We start from the raw sequence: 27487 nt of genomic DNA on the forward strand, positions 1-27487 counted from the left end.
GACTCCCCAAAGCCTGTCCACCATCAACAAGGCACAAGTCAGGAGTGTGATGGAATATTCCCCACTTGCTTGGATGAGTGCAGCTCCCACAACACTCAAGAAGCTCGACACCGTCCAGGACAAAGCAGCCCCGCTTGATCGGCACCCCATCCACAAACATTCACTCCCTCCACCAAGGGACGCACAGTGGCAGCAGTGTGTGTACCATCGACAAGATGCACTGCAGCAACTCACCAAGCCTCCTTAGACAGCACCGTCCAAACACACGACCGCTACAATCTCAAAGGACATGGGCAGTAGATACAGGGGAACACCAACGCCCTCCAAGACACCCTCCAAGATATGTAGATATGCTCCAAGCCACTCACTATCCTGACTTGAAAACATATCGAGGTTCCTTCGCTGTTATTGGATCAAAATCTGGAATTCCCTCCCTAACAGCACTGTGGGTGTACCTACACCACAGGGACAAAATCCTGGAACTCTCTCCCTAACAGCGCTGTCGGTGTAACTACACCACACGGACAAAAACCTGGAACTCCCTCTCTAACAGCCCTGTGGGTGTACCTACACCACACGGACAAAATCCTGGAACTCCCTCCCTAACAGCACTGTGGGTGTAACTACACCACAGGGACAAAATCCTGGAACTCCCTCCCTAACAGCGCTGTGGGTGTACCTACACCACATGGACAAAATCCTGGAACTCCCTCCCTAACAGCACTGTGGGTGTACCTAAACCAAAGAGACAAAATCCTGGAACTCCCTACCTAACAGCACTGTGGGTGTACCTACACCACAGGGACAAAATCCTGGAACTCTCTCCCTAACAGCACTGTGGGTGTACCTACACCACGGGGTCAAAATCCTGGAACTCTCTCCCTAACAGCACTGTGGGTGTACCTACACCACAGGGACAAAATCCTGGAACTCCCTCCCTAACAGCACTGTGGATGTAACTACACCACAGGGACAAAATCCTGGAACTCCCTCCCTAACAGCGCTGTGGGTGTACCTACACCACACGGACAAAATCCTGGAACTCCCTCCCTAACAGCACTGTGGGTGTACCTACACCACAGGGACAAAATCCTGGAACTCCCTCCCTAACAGCGCTGTGGGTGTACCTACAGCACAGGGACAAAATCCTGGTACTCTCTGCCTAACAGCACTGTGGGTGTACCTACACCACAAGAGGCTCAAGAGGGCAATTCACCACCACATTCTCAAGGGCAATTAGGGATGGGCATTACATACAGCCCTAGCCAGCGAAGCCCACGTAGCTTGAATGATTTAAAAACAAACAAAACAGAATAACGACCTCAACATTGGCGCACATTGTTTAAAACAATATCTAAAACATGCTTTTGTTAAAGTGGATTCTCATATGTGGCTGCAAAGGCGAGACTGCCCACAAAGAGTGAAGGATAAAAACAATGAAATCTACAGGCATGTGTAAAAATCTCCCTGCATCAGCACATTCATGCTGAACGATATACGCTTTCCTGTCTTACATCTGCATTGGCGCTTTTTTTAAATATAGCATTATATATATTAAATATATACTTGGAAGATTGCTTTATCTATCACCTCCTAGAGTTGTGTTACTCTGGGCACAAGCCCTAATCGTTCAACCGTGTCTCTGTGGGGACCATAATAAAGTGAATGGTTGCTTCCAGGATATTATTAATGGTGGGGGTGGCGGGGGAGGAGAGGGAAATTCAACCAACAATTATTTCATTCAGAGTAAAGCCCATCTCTGAGAATGACCTGAATTAATTCATGATGTTTAATATTGAAAGGATCAAATATAAACAGGCTTCGTTTCATGGCCTACCGGATGCAAATAAGTGCAACAATGGCTATAATCCTCTTGCCTCTCACTATTTACATCCTTACTCTAGATTGAAGTCCATGAAATTGAATTTGGACAGTTTCTTTTTTTTCGCCATGTCATTTCATGCAATCGTCTGAAATTCGTCTCTTTATTATTTCATTGGACGGCGTACTTGCCCTGTCGAAAGTGAGCTATCGATTTCTGCTAAGAAGCCTGAGGGAAGATTACCCAGGTGAGCAAGTTATGCCCTGACGCAGTAATGTGCAGTGGCTTTAAGGGGCTCGATGATTTAGAAAACAACGTTAACACATCAAAAAAGTGAGAGTAGCAATGTTTTGCCTTCAAATGAGAAATACAATTATTTTTTTGTTTTTGTTTTAATTGCCATTAACTCCACAATAACGTGATGCCTTCCTCTGTTCCTCCCTTGCACGCAGCACCCTTCTATTTCCACTTCCTTCCTTTCATGCTTCTTTTCTTAAATTCTCCTTCTATCATTTGTTCTTCTTTATGCGAATAACTGGGATTCATCCTAATCCATAGGGGTGAAAACGAAGCAGCCTTGAGGAAATTTCTGGAAGAACGCTATTGAAGTTAGAATGCCTGATGCCCACATTATTCTGTCCACGTTGAATAATGTATTTTTTCATTTGTTCTGTACATCCTATGCTGCGCTCCTCACCTTGGCATCGGCCAGAGAAAATGTCCTCGTTGTAACTCTTTCGAGTTATCAACAGATCGGATGTAACTCTTTCGAGTACATTCACAGTTCTTGGTTTCCGGGAGTGGGACATGAACCCACAACCTTTCTGATTCAAAGGCGAGGGTGCTATGAACTGAGCCACAGCTGACACCCTGATGCTTACATTCAACATCCTAGGGTTACCATTGACCAGAAACTGAGATGGACTAGCCACATAAAAATGCTACAAGAGCAGGTCAGAGGCTGGGAATCCTGCGACGTCTAACTCCTTTCTTAACCCCACCCCACCCACCACGCCCCCGCACCCCCGAAAAGTATGGTCACTATCTACAAAGCACAAGTCAGGAGTGTAATGGAATACTCTCCACTTGCCTGGATGTGTGTAGCTCCAACAATACTGAAGAAGCTTGACAGTATCCAGGGCAAAGCAGCCCACTCGATTGGCACCCCATCCACAAACATTCACTCCCTCCACCACCGACGCACAATGACATCCCTGTGTGTCAATGACAAGAGGCACTGCCCCCAAAGTAAATCTCAACGACTCCTCAGACAGCACCTTCCAAACCTTCGGCTCCTACCATCTAGAAGGACGAGGGCAGGAGACATATGGGGACACCACCACCTGGAATTTCCTCTCCAAGTCACTCACCATCCTGACTTGGAAATATATCGGCTGTTCCATCACCCTTCCTCGGTCAAAATCTTGGAACTCCCTCCCTAAAAGCACCGTGCATGTACATACACCGCACGGACTGCAGCAGTTCAAGAAGGCAGCTCACCACCACCTTCTCAAGGGGCAATTAGGGATGGGCAATAAATACTGGCTTAACCATCGACGCCCACATCCTATGAACGAATAATAATAATAATAATAATAATAATGAAAACAATAATAGCCTAACAATTGATTATGAATTCCCCCAACAGCAACATGCTGCTATTCTCTCGCCCTTTGTGGGTGATGCAGGCACTGGTGTTGAAATCCATAGGCTCAGGCTAATGCTGCAGAGATGGGTGTTCAAATCCTACCTCTTCAGCTGGTGGAATTTAAACTCAATAAGTAAAAACCTGGAACTGAACGCTAGTTTCGGGATCAGTGACGATGAGGCCATCGTCATCTGTTGTAAAACCACACATGTGTTTCGTTTTGGGAAGTAAATCTGCCGCCCTTACCCGGTCTGGCCTTCATGTGACTCCAGACCCACAACAAGGCGCCTGACTCATAGCTGCTCTCTGAAATGACCATTAAGCCACTCAGTTTAACTGCAATTAGGGATGGACAACACAGATGATTGTGTGTTAATCGTTTTTTCTTGGATCTTTCTGAGCTCCATTCATCTTTCGGATTATCGGTCTCTAAGCACATACACACACAGACACACACACACACAGACACAGACACACAGAAACTGGGTGGGATGTTGAGCTGTGAGGAGGATGCAGAGATGCTTCAGTGCGATTTGGACAAGCTGAGTGAGTGGGCAAATGCATGGCGGATGCAGTATCATGTGGATCAATGTGAGGTTATCCATTTTGGTAGCAAAAACAGGAAGGCAGATTATTAACTGAATGGCTATAAATTGAGACAGGGCAATGTGCAACGAGACCTTGTACACCAGTCGCTGAAGGTAAGCATGCAGGTGCAGCAGGTGGTAAAGAAGGCAAATGGTATGTTTTCCTTCACAGTCAGAGGATTCGAGTACAGGAGCAGGGATGTCTTGCTGCAATTGTACAGGGCCTTGGTGAGACCACACCTGGAATATTGTATGCAATTTTGGTCTCCTTATCTGAGGAAGGATGTCATTGTTATAGAGGGAGTGCAGCGAAGGTTTACCCGACTGATTCCTGGGACGGTGGGACTGACATAGGAGGAGAGATTGTCTTCACCCAGAGAGTGGTGAGCCTGTGGAATTCGTTTCCACAGAAAGTAGCTGAGACCAAAACATTGTATGTTTTCAAGAAGGAGTGAGATATAGCCTCTTGGGTGCTAAAGGGATCAAAGGGTATGGGGGAGAAAGCGGGGAGCAGGCTATTGAGTTGGATGATCAGCCATGATCATAATGAATGGCGGAGCAGGCTCCAAGGGCCGAATGGCCTACCCCTGCTCCTAGTTTCCATGTTTCTCTGTTCCTATGAAACATAATATGCACGTCCACAAAAGGATAATGTAAAAAGACAATGGCTACTTTTCAAATTTCAGCATTGCCGGAAATTACAGTACATTGAAAGGAAAATTGAGAGGGAGGGAGTTTCCTATTGTGAAGGGCATGTTTTCAAACGGAGCTCGATTGGTAGCAACGGCCGTTCAATGTGGACGCACAATTACGGTTAGTGTTACAACATACTGAGAGGTGAAACGGAACCTTGCAAGTCTCCCAGCATTATCCAGTTTTTGCAATAGTTTGTCATTCTAAACTTGGAAACCTCTAACTCTATTGTGCAGAAGGAGAAATAAATCCCCGCGGATTTGTTAGGTCGGGTGCCATTTCAAAAAATAAATAAATAAATAGATGTTTAAAATAATGAATGCAATAACAGCTGCCTACAAAATAGTTGAACCTGTGCTCATGCAAGTTCGGCCGCTGAACAGGGAAGGGGAACAAATCGCGTATCTTGTGTAACTTTCCGGTTGCGAGAGATCACATTCTCAACAGGTGTTGTTTCAAAAAGCCCCTTTCTCTCAGTAGCGCCGCGTCTTGCTTAACATCGAACTGACTCGTATCTCCAGCACATCGGTTCCTCGGTACTGACCTACAGGGTCAGTTTATGTCACGGTATAATTGCCTAATGTCGAGTCCAATGGTTTCCCCAAACAGGCCTTTAAGAACAATAGGGTCCACGTATCCAATAGCAATTGCTGTGTGGAGAGACATTGTGCAATGGACGTCACATGGTATTGTTTCTAAATGATCTGTGGGTGAACAATAAAAATGAGTCGGCTATTCGGTCCCTCTGGCCTATTGCGCCACTTAACTTAAATTCAGGTTCCTTTGCACCGGAAGCATATATATCTGGTCTGGCCCTGCAGCTTACCCAATGTCTCTACTTCAGTTGAGAAACTTCCATGAAACTGCACGACAGCAACAGTCTGCCCATAATTGAAATTGTACTGGAAATGAACGTCTCTAAACCCAAAATGTATGCGCCTCTAATCACTAGATGAACAATGTTGATGTTCCTCATTCGCAATGAAGCATACCAGGGCGTAAAATGGTTGAAAGATATGGAAAGGGTTTTTTTTTGAGAGGGGGCGAAATAAAATGAGCTTCTTTGTGTGAAAAGGGCATCAGCAAAACAGAGCAACATTAGCAACAACATCTGGCACATGACATTCAGTCTTACGCCATTTAAAAAAAAAAATCATAAATAATATTCGTCTACAAGATTATGAGGGGCATGGACAGGGTGGATAGGGAGCAGCTGTTCCCCCCTTAGCTGAAGGGTCAGTCACAAAGGGGACATAAGTTTAAGGTGAGGGGGCAGGAGGTTTAGGGAGGGGGGCAGGAGGTTTAGGGAGGATGTGAGGAACAACTTTTTGACCCAGAGGGTGGTGAGGGTGTGGAATGCACTGCCTGGGAGGGTGGTGGAGGCGGATTAGCCTCACATCCTTTAAAAAGTACCTGGATGAGCACTTGGCACCTCATCGACATTCGAGGCTATGGGGCCAAGCGCTGGTCAATGGGGTTAAGTAGATAGGTCCGGTTTTTCTCACGTGTCGGTGCAGACTCGATGGGCCGAAGGGCCAGAAGCGCACTATGTGATGCTCTGATTCTGTGGATATAACTGAAATTGTACAAGTCTCTCAAGAAGCCCAGGAGTTCCAAGCCTCTAACATCGCTAACATGTTTTGTAACGCCACACTCGAAAATTTGGAACTCTCAGGAGTCACAGAAGAGTCAGTGAACTCGTTTTGCCGACTGAAATTTTAAAGGGGTCTTTTAACATGTTTAATACAATAACCTCTGACATCCCCCACGCCAACTCCCATTTCGACGCACTGCTTGAAGCGTGGCTTAACCCAGCGGATATGCAATCGCTACCGATGAACTGGAAAGCGGGACAAAGCGCGGAGCTGTTGGGCCAGGGAGGGCGTCATGCCCATCAACTGTCGATCAGACATGTCGCAGTGAAAGCAGTTAAGACTAATTGACTGCCTGAACTCCATGGTTGTCCCCTGAATGGCGCTGTGAATTGATTAACATCGAACTGACCAGCCCCTCCAACACCATCTCCTTAGTCGTGACTTACAGTGTCAGGTTTCGAATTGTCATGGGGTCTGAAGCCAGGGCATCCTTTAATAAATTCTATTAATTGAGCCAAACTGACCCCACCAATCAATATGTGTTACACAACTACCACATTAGAAATTGTTAGGTGGACAGACAATGTACAATAGACAATCAAGGCCACTGTTTCCAAATAAGCTTAAAACGACAATAAAGAAGAGTGGGACATTCAGCCCCTCTAGTCGATTCCTTCATTTATTAATACTCTGGCTCATCTGTAACGCTACCTTTTTGCATGAGTCATTACGACATTTTCCTGGCCTAACAAAAATGCCTCCGTCTCAGTTTTCAAATGCCCAAATGTTTTTTTCTATCATTTACGGGTTGTGAGCTTAGCTGTCTAGGCCAGCATTTATTGCCCATCCCTAATTGCCTCTGAGAAGATGGTGGCGAGCTGTCTCCTTGATGAACTGCAGTGCATGTGGTGTAGTTACACCCACAGTGCTGTTAAGGGGCGGGGGGGAGTTCCAGGGTTTTGACCCAGCGACAATGAAGGAATGGCTGATATATTTCCAAGTCAGGATGGTGAGTGGCTTGGAGGGGAACTTCCAGGTGGTGGTGCTCCCATTTATCTACTGCCCTTGACCTTCTAGATGGTAGTGGCGGTGGGTTTGCAAGTTGCTGTCTGAGAAGCCTTGGTGAATTCCTGAAGTGCATCTTGTAGATGGTCAACACTGCAGTCACTGTGCGTCGGTGGTGGAGGGAGTGAATGTTTGTGGATGGGGTGCCAATCAAGCGGGGCTGCTTGGACCTGGACGGTGTCGAGCTTCTTGAGTGTTGTGGGAGCTGCACTCATCCAAGCAAATGGAGGGCATTCCATCATACGCCTGACTTGTGCCTTGTAGACGGTGGGACAGGCTTTGGGGAGGCAGGAGGTGAGTTACTCTCCACAGGATTCCCAGCCTCTGACCTGCTCTTGTAGCCACAGTATTTATATGACCAGTTCTAAATGTCCATTCCCCGCAGAATTTGTCGAATGAAGGCTAAGATCACCGCTGATTGCTGTTTGAGGAGTTGATTCCTGATTTCACTCATGAATGATCAGGCATTGTTTTGAAACGTGTTTGTTGTTTCCTTGTTCCTTGAATCCTTGTTCTGGATTCCAACCCCGCCCCAAGATATCTATTCTTTAAATGCACTTTATAGGATGATTCCACGTACCTCCACCCGTTCACTCCTTAATGAAATGGATCCCAAATTTGTGCAACCTCTCTTCTTAAAGTAACTCTCCCGCATTGATATCCTTGTGTTGACTTCAACCTGCAACAAATCAGGCCTACGCATCCTTCCTGAGGTGAGCCTCTGAGGGATATGTACAGGGCAACCATTGCATCCTTCCCTTAGCAGTACTGACCTTTGTGGTAAAGGCAAGCATCCCATAAACAGATTGATATCGTACTGGTGTGCACCGTTATGCAGAGGTGTCAGCTGTGGCTCAGTTCATAGCACCCTCGCCTTTGAATCAGAGGGTTGTGGGTTCATGTCCCACTCCCGGAAAACCAAGAACTGTAATTGTACTCGAAAGAGTTGCAATCTGTGACTGTTGATAACTTGAAAGAACTTTTAGAGGTGTCAGCTGTGGCTCAGTTCATAGCACCCTCGCCTTTGAATCAGAGGGTTGTGGGTTCATGTCCCACTCCCGGAAACCAAGAACTGTGATTGTACTCGAAAGAGTTACATGCGATCTGTTGATAACTCGAAAGAGTTTCATGCAGCAAATTAGGAATTTTGCTGTCCGTTGCAATATTGTGGTTAGGAATGCAATACAATGCTGACAGTTATTGCAAGGGGGATGGAATATAAAAGTAGTGAACACTTACTGCAGCTGCACAGGGCTATTGGTGAGGTCACATCTCGAGTGCCGGGTACAGTTTCGTTTTCCTTATTGGAAAACAAACCGGTACAATTGCGTTAGAAACAGTTCAGAGCAGGTTCACTCGACTCATTCCTAGGATGGGGAGCTTGTCTTACAAAGGAAGGTTGAACGGGTTGGGCCTGTGCCTATTGGAGTTGAGAGAACAAAGAAACGAGAGGTGATCTCCTGGAAACATACAGGGCCCTGATGGGATCTGATATGGTAGATGGGGGAGGCAGAGAGGTGTTGTCACTGGGCTAGTAATCCAGCTGGCGAAATTTGAATCGAACTCAATGATGACATTGCTGATTCTCGTAAAAAAAAAAAGAACATTTGGTTTACTAATGTCCTTTAGGGAAGGAAATCTGTCGCTCTACCGTCCTTCTCCGGTCTGGCCTACATGTGACTCCAGACCCACAGCAATGTGGTTGACTGTTAACTGCCCTCGGAACAAGGATGAATGCAAGGATGGACAATAAATGCTGGCCTAGCCAGCGAAGCCCACACCCCATGAACGAATACAAATGTGACAGCGGGCGAATGTGTCCACTGGTGGTGAGAGACTAGAACCAAGGGACTCCGTTTCCGCACAAGAGGCCTACAGTTTAAGGCACGGATGAGGGGGATTTTCTTTCTTCTCTCCAAGGATCATGAGTGTGTGGATGTCTCTTCCTCAGGGAGCAGTGGAGGCTGGGCCATTACATTTATTCAAAGCTGAGTTAGACAGGTTTGTGGGAGACAAGGCAGTCAAGGATTATGGGGGCCAGGTAGCAAAGTGGAATTCAGCATACAAACAGGTCAGGCGCGATTTCATTGAGTGGCGGGAGGTGTCAGCTGTGGCTCAGTTCATAGCACCCTCGCCTTTGAATCAGAGGGTTGTGGGTTCATGTCCCACTCCCGGAAACCAAGAACTGTGATTGTACTCGAAAGAGTTACAATCTGTGACTGTGGATAACTCGAAAGAGTCTCATTGAGTGGCGGAGCAGGCTTGAGAGTCTGATTGGCTTATTCCTGCTCCTAAGTCCTATTGTCCTATGCATCGCTGAAACGTTATTGTGTTTGTTACAACTCGCATTCTGCCCATGATTAATTTAAATTTGCCTTCAGTCCACCCCTCACCCACTTAACCATTTTAACTGAAATATTCAACACCAGCTGCTCCCAATGTGGCTACGATGGCGTGCCTAAGTTTGTGCTCCCATGATATAAGCTAGTGTTTTACATGCAGCATCCTTCATTGAGTCAGGAGGCTGTGAATGGAAACCAGGGGTCGTTGCGGTGCCTGGTGAAGGATATTTTAGGAGCGCCGCACTCCTTAGGCGGAGCACTGAGCGTGTGCTGCACTCTTGAGAAGGGGAACACACAGGGTATACTACAATCTTGGAGGTACCATCTTTTTGGAAATTTAAACCACTATTCTGTCTGCCCTGTCAACTGAGCTTAAAAGACCCCATGAACAGCATATGGAAAAATTGCGTGGTTTCCTCGTTAATATTTATCCCCCAAACAACATCGCTAATTGCAGATTACCTCGTTATAATGCCATTGCTGGTAGTGCAAGCTGTTGTGAAAATTGGTTGCCATGTTACCTCTATTAAAACAACGGCCCTGTCTCAAAAATATGTTTCATTCACTTTGGAGCACTGTGGACGGTGTAAGGTCAGAAAAATTCGCTAGATACGTCTAATGAATTTCTTTATGCGCTATAGCTTCTGCTATGTTTATACAATGCTGGACATGGTATGTATCTCTGTGGAATGGAAAATAGGCTAATGTGCTAAAGTGCAATGGATTCTACCTGCCCACGACATTTGAGGAAATACAATCGATGAAATATACCCACATAATCCAACCTATTCGAGGTTACTGACATCTACTGGCCCTAAGAGCGTACTGAAACCCACTGAAATAAAAATGAATTGTAATTTGATATTGATGTAAAATTCAGCGCTCTCTTTACAGGAAATAGATCGTATTATGTTGGCGTAATTTTGGCTGTTAATGCCATTTGGATGCTGATCTGAGAAAGGGCTAAATTGTTGGGGAGGGGTGTTTGCAAGAGCAGATGGACATGAAGGACCTTGGAGCTCTATTAAAAGGGCAACAGAAAAATGCGCCCCCTGTCCTCTGGTCACCCCTACACCAGAATAGTCAAAACACTTGATAGAGGTAACCTTTGAGGGCTATGGTTAGGGTAAACACCGAGAGAAACGGCTCCCACTAAACGGAGCATCAAGAACTAAAGGGCACGCTGATTCTCCGTTGACCTCTGGGGATGTTGTTCTCTAGCCAAGGGAGTGGTCGACGTTCTGTTGCCCGATGGTGATGAGACGCCCTTGCTGCCGCCGCCTAGCCGACCCAGTCTCGGATCCGTGATACAGATTTACACCAACAGGGGGAAGATGGCGAGCGTGCAAATCCCTTCGATGAACAATGCAGGGAGCAAACAACGGAGGGAGACAGCAACAATACGTGTGTGAGTGAGTAGAATTGGCGATACAGAGTGAAATTGTTTAGGTAGATAGGTAAACAGCTGTGACTGAATAGCTAAAGCCAAACAAGAGGGAGTTCGATGAAGGAGAAGCTGTGAACATTCAATCTTACAAAGGGAAACCAAAATGTGGTGAATAATTAATGCGCCCATTGATAAATATATAAAGTTAAAGAAAATGAAGGTTGTGCTGATTATTCCCTTCTTAGGGTGGGTCTTAACGAGGATCACCACTGTACTGTGTAACACAGGTGACCAGAGAGAGAGTTGGGTCATAGCTGATGTTTCGTGACTCAAAGCGAGAGAAACCAATGCTAACTGAAATTCAGAAGCACACACATGGGCTGCACGGTGTGACCAGGATACAAGGATGTCGGGAATCTGGGTATTGATGAGATGAGAAGGAACGAGCAGAATCGATGGGACGTAGCCACCAGTAAGAGCGCTTAAAAACAAGCGAGAAATGTCGCTGAAATTTGAACAAAAAAAACCCCAGCAGATTATAATAAAACATGCGAACACCACCACCTGGAAGTTCCCGTCCAAGTCATTCACCATCCTGTCTTGGAAATATATCGGCCGTTCCTTCACTGTCGCTGGGTCCAAATCCTGGAACTCCCTCCCTAACAGCACTGTGGGTGTACCTACACCACATGGACAAAATCCTGGAACTCCCTCCCTAACAGCACTGGGGGTGTACCTACACCACAGGGACAAAATCCTGGAACTCCCTCCCTAACAGCACTGTGGGTGTACCTACACCACAGGGACAAAATCCTGGAACTCCCTCCCTAACAGGACTGTGGGTGTACCTACACCACAGGGACAAAATCCTGGAACTCCCTCCCTAACAGCACAGTGGGTGTACCTACACCACAGGGACAAAATCCTGCAACTCCCTCCCTAACAGCACTGTGGGTGTACCTATACCACAGGAACAAAATCCTGGAACTCCCTCCCTAACAGCACTGTGGGTGTACCTACACCAAATGGACTGCATCCGTTCAGGAAGGCAGCTCACCACCGCCTTCCCAAGGGGCAATTAGAGGTGGGCAATAAACGCTGGGTCCAGACAGCGAAGCCAAATTCCGTGAATGAATAAAAATAAGTTATGAAATCAGATAATACAAGAGATTCAACGGAAGATAGATATGATCTATGACCTTCTAGCTGAATGAGGCACACAAGTGGTTCCAATTCAGTGGCATTCGTTTTACAACGGGTTTCACGTCCTGAGCAATGCCCCTGTGCACATGGTAACGGCCGCCCCGCCCTCCTCAACCTTCTCCCATTCACCCTCATCCAAAGTGGATAAGCTCATTGGATGTCTGCACACATCAACGCTTTTTGTGAGTGTTAGCCAGCAGAGGGGGGGTACAAAAAGCTGACACCGCCATCATTGCTACAGAGGGATTCCAACAGAGGTAGAGATAACGGTTTGGCTGAGTACAGGTAGCAGGACAGCGAGGAAGCAACAGATAGAGTGATAATGGTGCGACTGAATACAGGGAGCAATACAGAGAGGAACCAATAGATTGAAGAGATAAACGTGCATATTTATACATGAAAAGCCTCGGGGAAATATTTGTACAGTTGAGGACGTGCTGGCCAAATCGCCATTAGCATAGCCATGGATTTCAAGCATTTGTGTGAATTTCTCTGCTCTGTTTTGCCTCAGATACATTTTCAATTGGAGAACTGATTACTGCAGCCTGACTGAGGTCTAGTGACTCACATAGACACTAAAGCGATAGAGCATGATACTTACTGAGGTTCAGCAATATACGGAAATACGTGCACACAGAAACTCCAAACTCCAGACCGTATTTTGTCACCTGGTGATATGGCGTATGGAAGGATCTGGGAATTATTAAGGGAGCAGTGGGGCATTACAAAAAATGAGGGTCAGGGGTGGTGGTCAAGGAAAAATGAAGTTTGAAAAAAGAAGTGTTGATAGGGAAGTAAAACGAAACATGACCTACCTTACTAATTTTATTGCAATGTACGCGATTGAATGCAAGGAGCATTTGAACGGTGCACATTTTAACAAAGGGGTCTCTTGGGATGCGAGTGTTGCAGGCGGCTCCATAACTTGTTACCCATCCCCGCTGGCCCTTGAGAAAGTGGTGGTGAGCCACCTTTTTGAACGAATGCAGTCGAATGAGGCTCCCCATGGTGGATCAGCTCCTCTGCGTGGACTCCCATGGTTGATCAGTCCATTTCCCAGCCTATACCGACTGGACACAGATCGGAACAATGCACCTGTGGAAATAGTTATTGGAGCACTGTTCTGTGAATCAGCATATTCCTGTCTGAAATATATGGTAAGGCAACTGACTGCACAGGGAACTGAGGGCCACGTGATTAATCAACTTCTTAAGTTTACGAAATAAAAACAAAAAGCTAAAAGCTACTGCGGATGCTGGAAATCCAAAACAAAAACAGAATTACCTGGAAAAACTCAGCAGGTCTGGCAGCATCGGTGGAGAAGAAGAGAGTTAACGTTTCGAGTCCAACATGACCCTTCAACAGAACTGAAGTATAGTTAGGAGAGGGGTGAAATATAAGCTGGTCTAAGGTGGGTGGGGTGGGGAGAGAGAAGTTGAGGGTGGGGTGGTTGTAGGGATAAGCAAGCAGTGATAGGAGCAGATAATCAAAAGATGTCACAGACAAATGGATCAAAGAGGTGTTGAAGGTGGTGATATTATCTAAGAAAAGTGCTAATTAAGAATGGAAGACAGGACACTCAAGGTACAGCTCTAGTGGGGGTGGGGTGGAAAGACTGACAGGGTATTGGTTGTAGATTTAAAAATAATGGAAATAGGTGGGAAAAGAAGAATCTATATAAATTATTGAAAAAAAACACATCTTCCCTTCACCCCCCCGACGGCATTCCGTAGGGATCGTTCCCTCCGGGACACCCTGGTCCACTCCTCCATCACCCCCTACTCCTCAACCCCCACCTATGGCACCTCCCCATGCCCACGCAGAAGATGCAACACCTGCCCCTTCACTTCCTCTCTCCCCACCGTCCAAGGGCCCAAACACTCCTTTCAAGTGATGCAGTATTTCACTTGCATTTCCCTTAACTTAGTCTACTGCATTCGTTGCTCCCAATGTGGTCTCCTCTACATTGGAGAGACCAAACGCAAACTGGGCAACCGCTTTGCAGAACACCTGCGGTCTGTCCACAAGAAAGACCCAAACCTCCCTGTCGCTTGCCATTTTAACACTCCACCCTGCTCTCTTGCCCACATGTCTGTCCTTGGCTTGCTGCATTGTTCCAGTGAAGCCCAACGCAAACTGGAGGAACAGCACCTCATCTTCCGACTAGGCACTTTACAGCCTTCCGGGCTGAATATTGAATTCAACAACTTTAGATCTTAAACTCCCCCTCCCCCCATCCCCACCCCGTTTCTCCCCCCTCCCTTTTTTTTTTCTTTTTTATCAATAATTTATATAGATGATTCTTTTTGAAAGATAACTCGAAAGAGTTACAGGCCAGGCCAGGTAGGCACAGCAGTTTAAGGTCTCGACCTCTTAAGTGAACCCGATTTTTTGATTTTTAGTTGCAATGGTCAATAATACTGAGACAAACTTTATGATCCAGGTGCACGGGTCAAATTCCACCAAGGCAGTTGGAAGATGGGAACATTGGACTTTGGAGCAGAAATAAGGCCTGCTCCGCCTTTCAATGATATCGTAGCTGATCTGGTTATGGTCTCAACTCCACCTTTGCTGCCCTCCCCTCCATAACACATGACTCCCTTGTCTACCAAAGAAAGCATCGAGCTCAGCCTCCAATATGGTCAATAACCCCAGCCTCCACTGCCCTCTGGGATAGAGAATTCCACAGGCCAGCGACCCTCAGAAAAATAATCTGATCTCTACTTTAAAAGGGAAAACTCTTATTCTTGAACCACGCCCCTTAGTTCTCCTCTCCCCCATAATTGGAGGCATCCTTCTGCTATATACCCTGTCAGGTCCCCTCAGAGTTATATATGTTTCAACACAATCAAACGCCATTCTTCTAAATTCCAACGGATGTCATATGCTGTATCATTATTTGTCCGATCAAAACATTTACCAACAATCTGTAATACGAGAAATATATTGATGCAGTAATAACTATTTAAACCATCTGTATGGTTACTCAGCTTGTGTTAGATATGGTAACTTTATTCATAGAATGTGTGTGTAAGTGCATGTCAAAAACGTACACTTTTGATGTTATGTAATGCGCGATACAGATCAGTCTTTGAGTCCAATGCAGTGCATGAGCTGCCTCGCTATCCTCGCCATTTCAGGTCATATTAACATCGTATATTCACATTTCTCATCAAGCATACTTTGGTGCGTAAAGGTCAAGGCCTTTCAATAGTTTACAGCGACCACCACCTTCCCCCGCACTTTAAATTTGAGGGGAGATCCTCAAAACAGCGACCTTTCCTCCTTGATCCTTTGTGGTGGCTTCCCAAGCCTTACTGCCCCCTTATAGAATGTAGTTCTGGCCCTTAGAATGTGCCAGTCGACAAGGCTCTGTCGCGGAGAGCTCTTTATACAGGAATGTGGGCAGACCAAAGCGCATCCCCAATTTTATTCACTTTATCCCCACCCCCAACCCCACAAAAAAAAGATGCATTTCTCAAATTTATGGAAGTGCATTTCAAAACTTTCAATTGAAAATTACCGAAAGTGCAATAAAATTCGACTTATCTCCACTCAGCATGTTGCAGTCCTCGGTTCCTCTATAATATACATTCCCAGGTCAGGCATGCAGCCTGAGGGAACAAGGAACAAAGAACAAAGAACATTGCAGCACAGGAACAGGCCCTTCAGCCCTCCAAGACTGTGCCGATCATATTGCCTGTCAAACTAAAACATTTTGCACTTCCGGGGTCCGTATCCCTTTATTCACATCCTATTCATGTATTTGTCAAGCTGCCTCTTAAACACCACTATCGTACCTGCTCCCACCACCTCCTCTGGCAGCGAATTCCAGACACTCACTACCCTCTGCGTAAAAAAACTTGCCCCGCACATCTCCTCTATAGTTTTCTCCTCTCACCTTAAATCTATGTCCCCTAGTAATTGACTCATCCACCCTGGGAAAAAGCTTCTGACTATCTACTCTGTCCATGCCACTCATAATTTTGTCAACTTCTATCAAGTCGCCCCTCAATCTCCGTCGCTCTAGTGAGAACAATCCGAGTTTCTCCAACCTCTCCTCATAGCTAATAACCTCCAGACCAGGCAGCGTCCTGCTGAACCTCCTCTGCACCCTCTCCAACGCCTCCATATCCTTCTGGTAATGTGGCGACCAGAATTGCACGCAATATTCCAAGTGTCTTTCCATTTTTAAAAAAAATACGGTAAGTGCAATAGAATTCAACTTCCCCATCATGCAACGTGTTCCTCTCTGAGTAGCCTCAGTATAACTTCAATACCCTTGATACTCACAAGACACATTCAATATCAAGCATACAGCCCAAGGGATTCTGCAATTTTTCCAGCCTTTCACTGACCTTTTCCCATTGAGCCTCTAAGGCAGGCTGCCCACAACCTTAGTGCATCCCCCTGGCTAGGCCTTTTTTATTTTTGTTTAATAGAAATTTTCTGGCACTTTTAAATAACCTGGTTATTAATAGATGTACCACTGTCAGAAGAGGCAGTGGAATAAAGGTAGAACAGAAATGTAAATCTCACTGGTATCAATTATCAGGTCATGACATTAACCAATTGCTCTCAAGGCAACAGGTCATTTCCAACATTAAAAAAAAAAATGCACATAACACATGATTCTATTGTCAGTTTGAATTCACAACAATCATCAGGGGACACTTTCGTTGGACCCGGCATCTCAATTAAACAAAGCTTCTTCTGCCAAATTTCCCACATGCCCCATTTTTTTGGTTACGTTCAGCTGTTTTAAATGCTCTTCAATATGCTTGGATTCGGGGAAGGTTGCAGCATTGGCAGTTTTGAGGGCTCAGCTCTGGGTTGTGTCGCTTGACCTCTTTTCCTGCTCCATGGTCATCCAGGGAGGTCTCAGCCATTACTGTGTCTCCCTTTCGATCTCCACTCTTTTAATTACATTACGCCTCATTTGCCAGGCAATTTTTCTAGGCCATCTGTTATTTCCTATCCACAGTTTGCCTGGAACTCCTTTCCGAAGCAAAACTGCTGTAAGAAACATGTTTCCACAAATTTATTGGCCTCTCGTTCTGTCCACTGCCCAGCTAGGCATTGAGATGCACAGGCCATCAACTCTGCAGTTTCCTCACTGAGCATCTCCACCGCACTATCACCCTCTCGTGCTTTACAGCGCTCCTGAATACCTGCCCCCTTTGCCTAACATCTCCTACTCTGCCCTCTTTTGTCCACTGAAGGTCTTTGGAATGACTGCGGATGTTCAAGGCGCTATTTAAATTCATGTTGCCTGAGCGTACGTTGCTTGCTCCTCCCCCTTTCACAGCAGCAGTCCCCTTCCCCCTCCCCCCCCACCCCCAAACTGAAATTCAGGCTGCAACCCTACTCCAACTCTGCTGGCTGGTTCCCTGTGTGTGTGCGCGGCTGTTGAGAGGTTGAATACATCAGGTAGTGAAGCAGCAAAGGAAAATAAACCCCTCAGCCCCAAAATCAGCAGGTGAGCACACACACACACACACACACACACACAACCTCGCTCTTGCACTTCATTTTTGCTTTGTTTTTATATGGACTGTGCAGGTGAGCTCCGCTTTGCCTCAGTTAAATTGACCAAAGTCGCTGATGGTTACAAGAGACTGGTGGGGGAGGGGGCGACGGACACGGAACAAAGAGCCAGTTTCGCAAAACAAAAACAGAAATACCTGGAAAAACTCAGCAGGTCTGGCAGCATCGGCGGAGAAGAACAAAGTTGACGTTTCGAGTCCTCATGACCCTTCAACAGAACTAAGTAAAAATAGGAGAGGGGTGAAATATAAACTGGTTTAAGGGGGGGGTTTGTTGGGACAAGCAAGCAGTGATAGGAGCAGATAACCAAAAGATGTCACAGACAAAAGAACAAAGAGGTGTTGAAATTATCTAAAAGAATGTGCTAATTAAGATTGGAGAGCAGGACGAGCAAGGTAGCTCTAGTGGGGGTGGGGTGAAATAAACCACGGGTGGAATACATTTAAAAATAATGGAAATAGGTGGGAAAAGAAAAATCTATATAAATTATTGGCAAAAACAAAAGGGAGGGGGAAGAAACGGAAAGGGGGTGGGGATGGAGGAGAGAGTTCAAGATCTAAAGTTGTTAAACTCAATATTCAGTCCGGAAGGCTGTAAAGTGCCTGGTCGGAAGATGAGGTGCTGTTCCTCCAGTTTGCGTTGAGCTTCACTGGAACAATGCAGCAAGCCAAGGACAGACATGTGGGCAAGAGAGCAGGGTGGAGTGTTAAAATGGCAAGCGACAGGGAGGTTTGGGTCATTCTTGCGGACAGACCGAAGGTGTTCTGCAAAAGGTTCGCCCAGTCTGCGTTTGGTCTCTCCAATGTAAAGGAAACCGCATTGGGACCAACGAATGCAGTAGACTAAGTTGGGGGAAATGCAAGTGAAATGCTGCTTCACTTGAAAGGTTTCGCAAGTTGGGGGAAGGAAGAGGCGATTGGGCTGTGTGTATATATGCACCATTATAACAGATTCACACACCCTCGCTCATCAATTCTGCTTTATTTTACCAATCAGTCGTGCATATTCCTGTACAATCCTGTTACTGTATCAATTTGTTCATTTGCTTTTTTTTTAAAAAGGCAATAGTGGAAATTGTGACGGACAGCAGGAATTGAGGAGGAGTTCCCCGAGGAGACTATAGCACATGCCAGGAGAGAACTGGGAAGAGAAATCCCATGCCAGGAATGGGCAGGTACATTGCAAAGCCCCTTACTCACATATCTGAATTTGACAGTTTCAGAATCAACACATTCACATACTTAAGGTGCTGTTGAAAATAAAACACTCCGATCTCAGAAACTGATGATCACAGAGGAATGCAAACGTACGGCTCAAGAACTGACAAACACACTGTAAATCTGCATTCACTTAGCAAAGACGAGCAGAGAGTAGAAAAAAATAGGCACTTAACAGAGACTGCCAGAGTCAGAAAAGAAACATGTTTACTACACAATAGATACAAATCACTTGCATTCATAACTCATTACAGCTTTGATTCAAACATGGACAAAAGAGCTTATCATCAGAAGTGAGCTGAGAGTGACTGCCCTTGATATCAGCATTTGACCAACCGTGCCACCAAGCAAAACTGGAGTCAATGGGAATCAGGGTGGGGGGAGAAACTGCCTCTGGCTGGAGTCATTGCTAGCACAAAAGGAAGATGGTTGTGGCTGTTGGAGGTCAATCATCTCAGCTCCAGTACATCACTGCAGGAGTTCCTGAGGGTAGTGTCCTCGGCCCAACCATCTTCAGCTGTGTCATCAGTGACTTTCCTTCCATCATAAGGTCAGAAGTGGGGATGCTCGCTGATGATTGCACAATGATCAGCAGCATCACAACTCCTCAGATACTGAAGGAGTCCATGTCCAAATGAAGCAAGACTACTTGGCTTGACATGTGGCAAGTAATATTGACGCCACACAAGTGCTGTGCAATGACCATCTCCAGCAAGAGAAGCTAATCATCATTCAATGGCATTACCATAGCTGAATGCCCCACTATCAACATCCTGGGCGTTATCATTGACCAAAAACTGAATTGGACCAACCATATAAATAATGTGGCTACAAGAGCAGGTCAGAGGCTGGGAATCCTGTGTTGAGAAACTCACCTCCTGACTCCCCAAAGCTTGTCCAACATCTACAAGGCACAAGTCAGGAGTGTGATGGAATACTGCCTGCTTGCCTGGATGAGTGCAGCTCCCACAACAAGCAGCTCGACACTATCCAGGACAAAGCAGCCCCGCTTGATTGGCACCCCATCCACAAACATTCACCGAATCAAAATCCTGAGACTCTCTCCCTAACAGAACTGTGGCTGGATCTACACCACATGTATTGCAGCTGTTCAAGATGACACCCCATCTCCTCAGGGGCAATTAGGGATGGGTAGTTAATTCTGGCTGATACAGAAATGCTCACATCCCATGAATGAAGGAATGAATAAAAATACCTATACATCATATGCTGATATGTACAGGGTAAAACATATCCTCATACTCATGTACTAAAGGCTGACAGCGACAAAGCAACTCGTTAACTCATACATCAGGAACTGTGTTAGTTCCATCATCACTTAGAGACTGAGACATATCTATACTCACATACCAGAAACTGAGGAAGGAGCAAATTACACCAGAGTTACAAAGTAAAGAGTAACACATACACTACCATACCAGAAAGTAAAAGGGCCACAGAAAAGGCCCCACTAACTAACCAAAATAAATTATGGTTATAGGTAAAGGCTACACTTTCATATCAGGGAGGGACTGGTGCAGTAAGTTGTGCATTCTGACCTCCGAAAAGCTAATACCCACTCTCCCATATTGAGGGGGTTACAGGGACATGATACAAAAATAAACCACAAATTAGAAAATGGCAGCAACAGAGTATAACCCAAAGTAACAGAAGGGGAACAGTTAGGCACTGCGTATAACATCATTGATGTATACGTCTCGGGACAATGTTAAAGCCAACTCACATAGCAGATGTTGACAGAGTGAAAATTATTCTGTTATCAGAAATTGAATATCTCCCTCTTACACACACACACACACCTGAGACACACACCCACACCTGGGACGCGCACACCCCCACATGCACGTACCTGAGACACACACACACACACACACACAAATGTCAGTTACAGGCTAAACACTTATCCAGGACTAAGAAGCAAAATCTACCATGTCAATAATGTGTAATACTGCAGACTGATGAGCAACATTGAAATAGATAGAATTACCTACCAGAAATTGGCAGACACAGAATATAACATACACCTATATAGCAGAAATTTAAAGGCATACTGAAAAAATGTAGAATACCATAAAGAAACTTAGATACGGAGAAAACCCACAGTGCCATGTCAGTGACTGGCAGGTGCAAATACTCACACTTACATACTATGAAGGTGCAGAATAATACCCCCTCTCCCCATCATAAACTCACTATTTAGAAACTGACAGCTTCATGAAAATTCACGTTGCAGTACAGAGACTGAAAGATACCGACACTGATTAAAATCTGTACTGGTCAACCAGGAAATGACAGTCACAGAATATAGCAAAGAATTACATACAAATGACTTAGAGAAAGTTCGAACCACACACATTGTAAAAATTGACAGAAACAGAAAAAAAAAAACAAACTGACATGCACACAAAACCATGTCACATGTCAGAAACTGACAACTACTGAACGAATCCTACAATTACATACCAGAGTCTGATGAAAACATGTGGAAGACAGATACACAGAGGGAGACAGACAGGAGGGAGGGATGCAGGTAAGCACACAGAATAACCCACTCCCCCCCCAAAAACTGTACCACTCGCCAAAAAAATTGTCACATCCAGAGAACACAGAAGCCAATAAAGCACTGAAATCTGGTATTTCACAGATACCAAGTGAAAATGATTTCCTCTTACTGGAAACTGAAGAAAGACACATATACCAGAAACTGCGAGTCACAGTAAAACCCACACCTGCAAAATAAGGTAGACAGGCACAGACTAAAGACCATTATCACACACCAGAGACAAAGAGACTACATGAAATGCACTTGAGTCAGGGAGGGAGGGAGGTGTAGTGGTGGTAGAGATTAGAAAGCACAATTAAAGAACAGAAGAAAAAGATACAGGGTAGAACAATCACTTATAGCAGAAAGAGGTAAAGGAAAACAAACTGTAACATACCAACATCTGGTAGTTGCAGAGAAAGTCAGAAGTAACAGACACTGATAGGTTCTCTGCTAAACTCCACTCACATTTCAGAATTTGGCAGTTTCCGAGTAAAGCCACATTCCTATGCCGATCACTGAAAGATACAAAAGGTAAAATGCAGGTTTTGTAAACTGACAAGCAGATTTTTACTTGCGTGCCAGAAATTGACAGGTGGAGATCAAAACAAGCACTCATCTACCAAAATCTCACAGGTGCTGAATAACACTGACATTTACCTTGTCAGTGATTAACAGGGGCAGAGTAGCATACACACAGGTTCCAGAGAGTGGCTAACCCACTAAGTAAACCACACATTCACTCACCAAATGATGACTAGTACTGAAAAAAAGTACAAAAATCACATACCAGAAACTGCCAGGTACAGAGTAATATTGCACTACCATATACACAGGACAGTCAACGATAGAACAATGTAATAAAATCATCTACCAGAAACTGGCATGTATGGAGTGAAATTCACCATCACATACATGAGTCTAAGGCTCATTTTCACATACCAGGGACAGGCCAGAATTAATTTTTACAATCATGTACCAGCGACCGGCACAATTAACTGTACACTGCCATACCAGAAATCAAGAAGGGTACAGGAAAATCCACAACATCACCCCAAAAGACATGGGCAGATATAAAGGAAAGCAACACTGTGACATCATGGACTCTTGGAATGCCTTAATATGATCACAGTAGCAAGCAAGAAGCTGAAATGTTTTTTTTAAAAAAATCTTCCCATATCAAGAACTGCCGGAGCATCATAGAAAGCATACCCAATTCATGGACCAAAAGATACCAGTTGAACCCAATTTGCTTAAAAGAAAGTGGAAGCAACTGAGTAAAGTAACATTGACATCACTGAATAACTGAGGCAGTGTAAAACCCAAACTTGGATAGCAGAGGCTAACAGACACCAAGTGAAAATGATTTCCTCTTACCGGAACCTGAAGAAACACACACATATACCAGAAACTGAAAGTCACAGTAAAACCCACACCTGCAATATAAGATAGACAGGCACAGACTAAAGACCATTATCACACACCAGAGACTGAGGGACTACATGAAATGCATTTGAGTCAGGGAGGGAGGGAGGTGTAGTGGTGGTAGAGATTAGAAAGCACAATTACAGAACAGAAGAAAAAGATACAGGATAGAATATGCACTCATAGCAGAAAGAGGTAAAGGAAAACAAACTGTAACAGACCAACACCTGGTAGCTGCAGAGGAAGTGCACAATGCCAAATCAAAGACTGACCGATGCAGTCACATGCACACTCATCCTTAGAGTCATGCATAACACACACCACACTTACAGCTCAAAAACAGGCAGAGGCTGTGTAAAGCCACAGTCATATACCAATACTGACTAAAACATACCCTCACATACATATAACTGATTGTCACAGAGCATAAATCATATTGCAAAGAAGAAAAATCTGAGCTACAAAAAGGAAAAGCTACAATTGAACGCTTGAAACTGGCAGGAACATTTCTGAAACTACAGAGATGAAACTCCACAGTAACATACCAGAAGCTGACAAGGACAGAGCAAAACCATTGCCACGCAGCAGAACCTGACGATTACAATGTGCAATCAACGAACATGTGGTGAATGAGAAGTGCTGAAAGAGAACAAAACATACATAAGAATTAAAAGGAGCAGGCCACTCAGCCCCTTGAGCCTGCTCTGCCATAAGATCATGGCTGCTCTGAATGTAGCCTCAATCACACATACCTGCCTGTCCCTGATATTCTTTCACCTCCTTGTTAAGCAAAAATCTATCCACTTATCTGTGCCATAAAAGTATTCAAAAAGAGTGCTTCCATCGCCTTTTGGAGGAAGAGAGTGCCAAAGACTCTCTACCCACAGAGAGAAGACAAAAAACCTCATCTGTCTTAAATGAGCGACCCCCTTATTTTTAAACAGTGACCTCTAGTTCTAGACTCCGCCACAAGAGGAAACATCCTCTCCACATCCGCCCTGTCAGGACCCCTCAGGATCTTAAAGGTTTCAATTAAGTCACCTCTTACTCTAAATTCCAGTGGATACAAGCCTGAAGTGAATACAAAACTGAAAGAGGCGGAGATAAATTATCACATCCCCCTCCGCGCCCCCCCAAAAAAACTGACAGATACTGAACAAAACCTATCCTCATATTAGATATCGAAAAAAAAAATCTTACGTTCCATATGTTCAAAGGCACAGGATGGAACATACACGTCACTATCAGGGATGGACCAGTACAGCATACAAAACACAAACTCATTATGAAATTAAACCTACGGAGCAAAGCTTATGGTCACAATGCAGCATTTGACAGATACAAAGAAGACATAATGCACATCCAGCAAAGATTATCAAATATAGGTTAAAACCCAGATTCACACACACACACACACACAAACTGTTTGGTAGAGATTAAAGCCCAGGATTGCATGCTAGCTCTTAACAGGGCAGTGCCAAAACGTACACTCAGATAACAGAGAGTGACAGATCTAAAGTGGAACCAGCACTTACTATTCAGAGACTGACAGGTACACAGCAAAACCACAGTCACATAGCTGAGATTGACTGGAACAGAGTATATCTCAAATCATTTACATGAACTGGGAGCTTCAGCATAATACCCATCCTCACACATCAGGCACTGAGGGGTAAATTTTAAAATGCACACTCACATGCCATTACTCACTGGTGTATCTAAAATGTGCAATCACCTTTGAGAGGCTGATAGATAGATACAGTATAAAATATATACTTGTATACCAGAAGCTGATGGTGAGAGATTAAAATAACAATTGCATTACAGAACAAAGCATTACAATCAAGTAACTGTAACCGAAAAAAATCACAGTCAACAATAAATAATCAAAAGAAGTGACTACAGAAAAAACCCACACTGCCATATCAGAGGATTTCAGATGCAGTGAGATGCCCTCTTGAAAAGATGAAAAGCACAAAATAATATTCACTCTCCCATGTAAAAGAGGTTAAGAAGATTAATATGGACACTATACTCATACATCAGAAGCTACCAGGTGCAGAGTAAGTTCCACAACACATATTGACTGAGATGGCTGAAAATTTTGATAGTGGTATTAGATCTGAGGGGGATTTTTCACATCATGAAAATCTGGAGAGAGTAGAGAGAGAGGCTATTCGAACTGATGGAAGGCATTGAGAGCCAAAGGCATACATTTAGGGACAAGGGCAAAAAAAAAAAAGCAAGTAGAACATGAGGAAACTTTTTATTTTAAATGCAGCGGGTAGATCTTGAACATATTGGAAAACTGAGGTGGAGGCAGGCTGAATTCTGGCACACAAAAAAAGTTGGATTATTATCTGAAAAGGGATTTTTTTTTTTTTAAAAAGGAAGACGGTGTGGAACTCGGTGATCTGTTCTCACTGAGGATCAGTGCGAACACAGCAGGCTGAATGACCTCCTTCTGTGCAGGACTGCTCTACGGCCAGGGTTTTCCAGGACCTCCATGTTGGGACCTGCCACAGGTGATACGGTGGCCTAACCAAGGGTCCATTGACATTTGGTGGGGCTGGATGATCCCAGCAGTGGGTGGGCCTGGAAAATCCCACCCTATGATTCAGAATTAAAACATACTCTCAATGCACAGGCACTCACACTCCACCTACACACAACAAATGCTGACAAATACATAGGATAACCCACAGTCGCATTCCAGAAATGGAAGCCAGGCAATGAACAATAGAAAGTCAAATTAAGTTGGAGGGATTCAAAGGAAAATTTGACTGCTTTCATGGGTTGTGGCTAGGGCAGAGCTTTTGTTGCCCATCCTTAATTGCCCTGAAAATGATTGCGGGGAGCTGCTTTCTTGAACTCCTGCTTTCCATGTGATGTAGGCACAACCACTGTGCTGTTAAGGAGCGCGTTCCAGGACTTTGACCCAGTGAATTAACAGGAATAGCGTTCCAAGTCATGGTGATGTATGACTTTGATGGCAACCTGCAGCTGATGTTCCTCTGCATCTGGTGCCCTTGGACTGCGAGGTGGTTGAGGTCACAGGTTCAGAAGATGCTGTCCAAGGATCCTTGGCATGTCGCTGCAGTGCATCTTGTAGGTGGGACATACTGCTGCCGCTGAGCATCGCTTCTGGGAGGAGTGGGTTTTTGAGCAGGTGGATAAGGTGCCAGTCAAACAGGCTTCTTGGCACTGGATGCGGTCGAGCTTCTTGAGTGTTCATGGAGCTACGCTCATCTGGGCAATTGGACAATATTCCATCACACTCCTGCTTGTAGATGGTGGCCAGGCCTTGGCGAGTCAGAATGTATATATCGGAAATTGGCAGTTTCAGGGTAATACTACATTCCTGAATGGTTTAAATAGGGGTAAAAAATACAGTGAAATCTTAGAAACTGGCAGGAACAGGGTAAACTCACACTTACATGCAAGAGACTGAGAGGATAATAGCAACATGCATATACATAGCAGAGACTGGCTAATACTATGTAGAACCCTAACAGATAACAGCAAATGGTAAATACTGAGTAAAAACTCACCAACCTACCAGAAGCTGACAGATAGAGCAAAATCACAATTTCTCATCTGAGAATGTCGGGGACGAAGTAAAAAAAAAAAATAGCGACTAGAAACTGACAGATACCAGTAAAAAAACACTTCACTATCACACCAGAGTTGAGAGGTACTTTACAAAACCCAAATTAATACACAAGGGACTGGCCAGGACTAAGTAAGTTACACAACCACCTACTGCAGAGCCCATCGTGGAACAAATTATAAAATCACATACCCGAAACTAAAAGGGCAGAGATAAACCATACTGGCATATGAAAAACTGACAGAAATAGGGAAAATCCCATATTTCCCTGTCAGATTGGCGGGTGTTGTATAAGCAGACCACAGAGGTAAATAATAAAACCAATAATCACATACCAGGGACTGACACAAACTGAATAGGTCTCATACACAGCAACCAGACATTGGCAAGATGCGGAATAAAATGTAAACTTGCCAGCCGAGATTGGAAAGGTTACAGATTGATATCCTGTATCACTTAGTTATTGATGTATGGGACAGTGTGAAACTCAACCTCATATTTGACAATTCTAGAAATGGATAGTTGCATCTTGAAACCACATTCCCTTAACCAATAGGTACCACATTGCTAGCACACCGACCGCTCAAATTTACGGAGTAAACCCACAATCACATGCCAGAACCTGGCAAATACTAAATGAGTCATGCACTAGCATACCTAGAGTGTAACCTACTGGATAGCAATCCACACACAAAAGAATGAGGACAAAAAAATAGATGAACAATACAAAAGGAAAAGTGATATGCTTATGCTGGAAACTGGTAAGTGTATGAAGAAGCTCAC

The 27487-nt window shown here is 44.7% G+C and overlaps 1 long non-coding RNA gene across 1 annotated transcript; it reads right to left on the minus strand.

Annotated features, from left to right (window-relative positions):
• Positions 1-240: 240 nt before the first annotated feature.
• On the minus strand, positions 241-13393 carry LOC144673986 (uncharacterized). Its single transcript, XR_013574455.1, has 3 exons — positions 13314-13393; positions 10483-10577; positions 241-367 (listed from the first exon to the last, which is right to left on the minus strand). It is a non-coding gene; the product is annotated as an uncharacterized LOC144673986 (long non-coding RNA).
• Between the last annotated feature and the right edge of the window lie 14094 nt (positions 13394-27487).

The sequence above is a fragment of the Cetorhinus maximus genome, unplaced genomic scaffold, assembly GCF_964194155.1.
Source record: "Cetorhinus maximus unplaced genomic scaffold, sCetMax3.hap1.1 HAP1_SCAFFOLD_524, whole genome shotgun sequence".
NCBI lineage: Eukaryota > Metazoa > Chordata > Chondrichthyes > Lamniformes > Cetorhinidae > Cetorhinus > Cetorhinus maximus.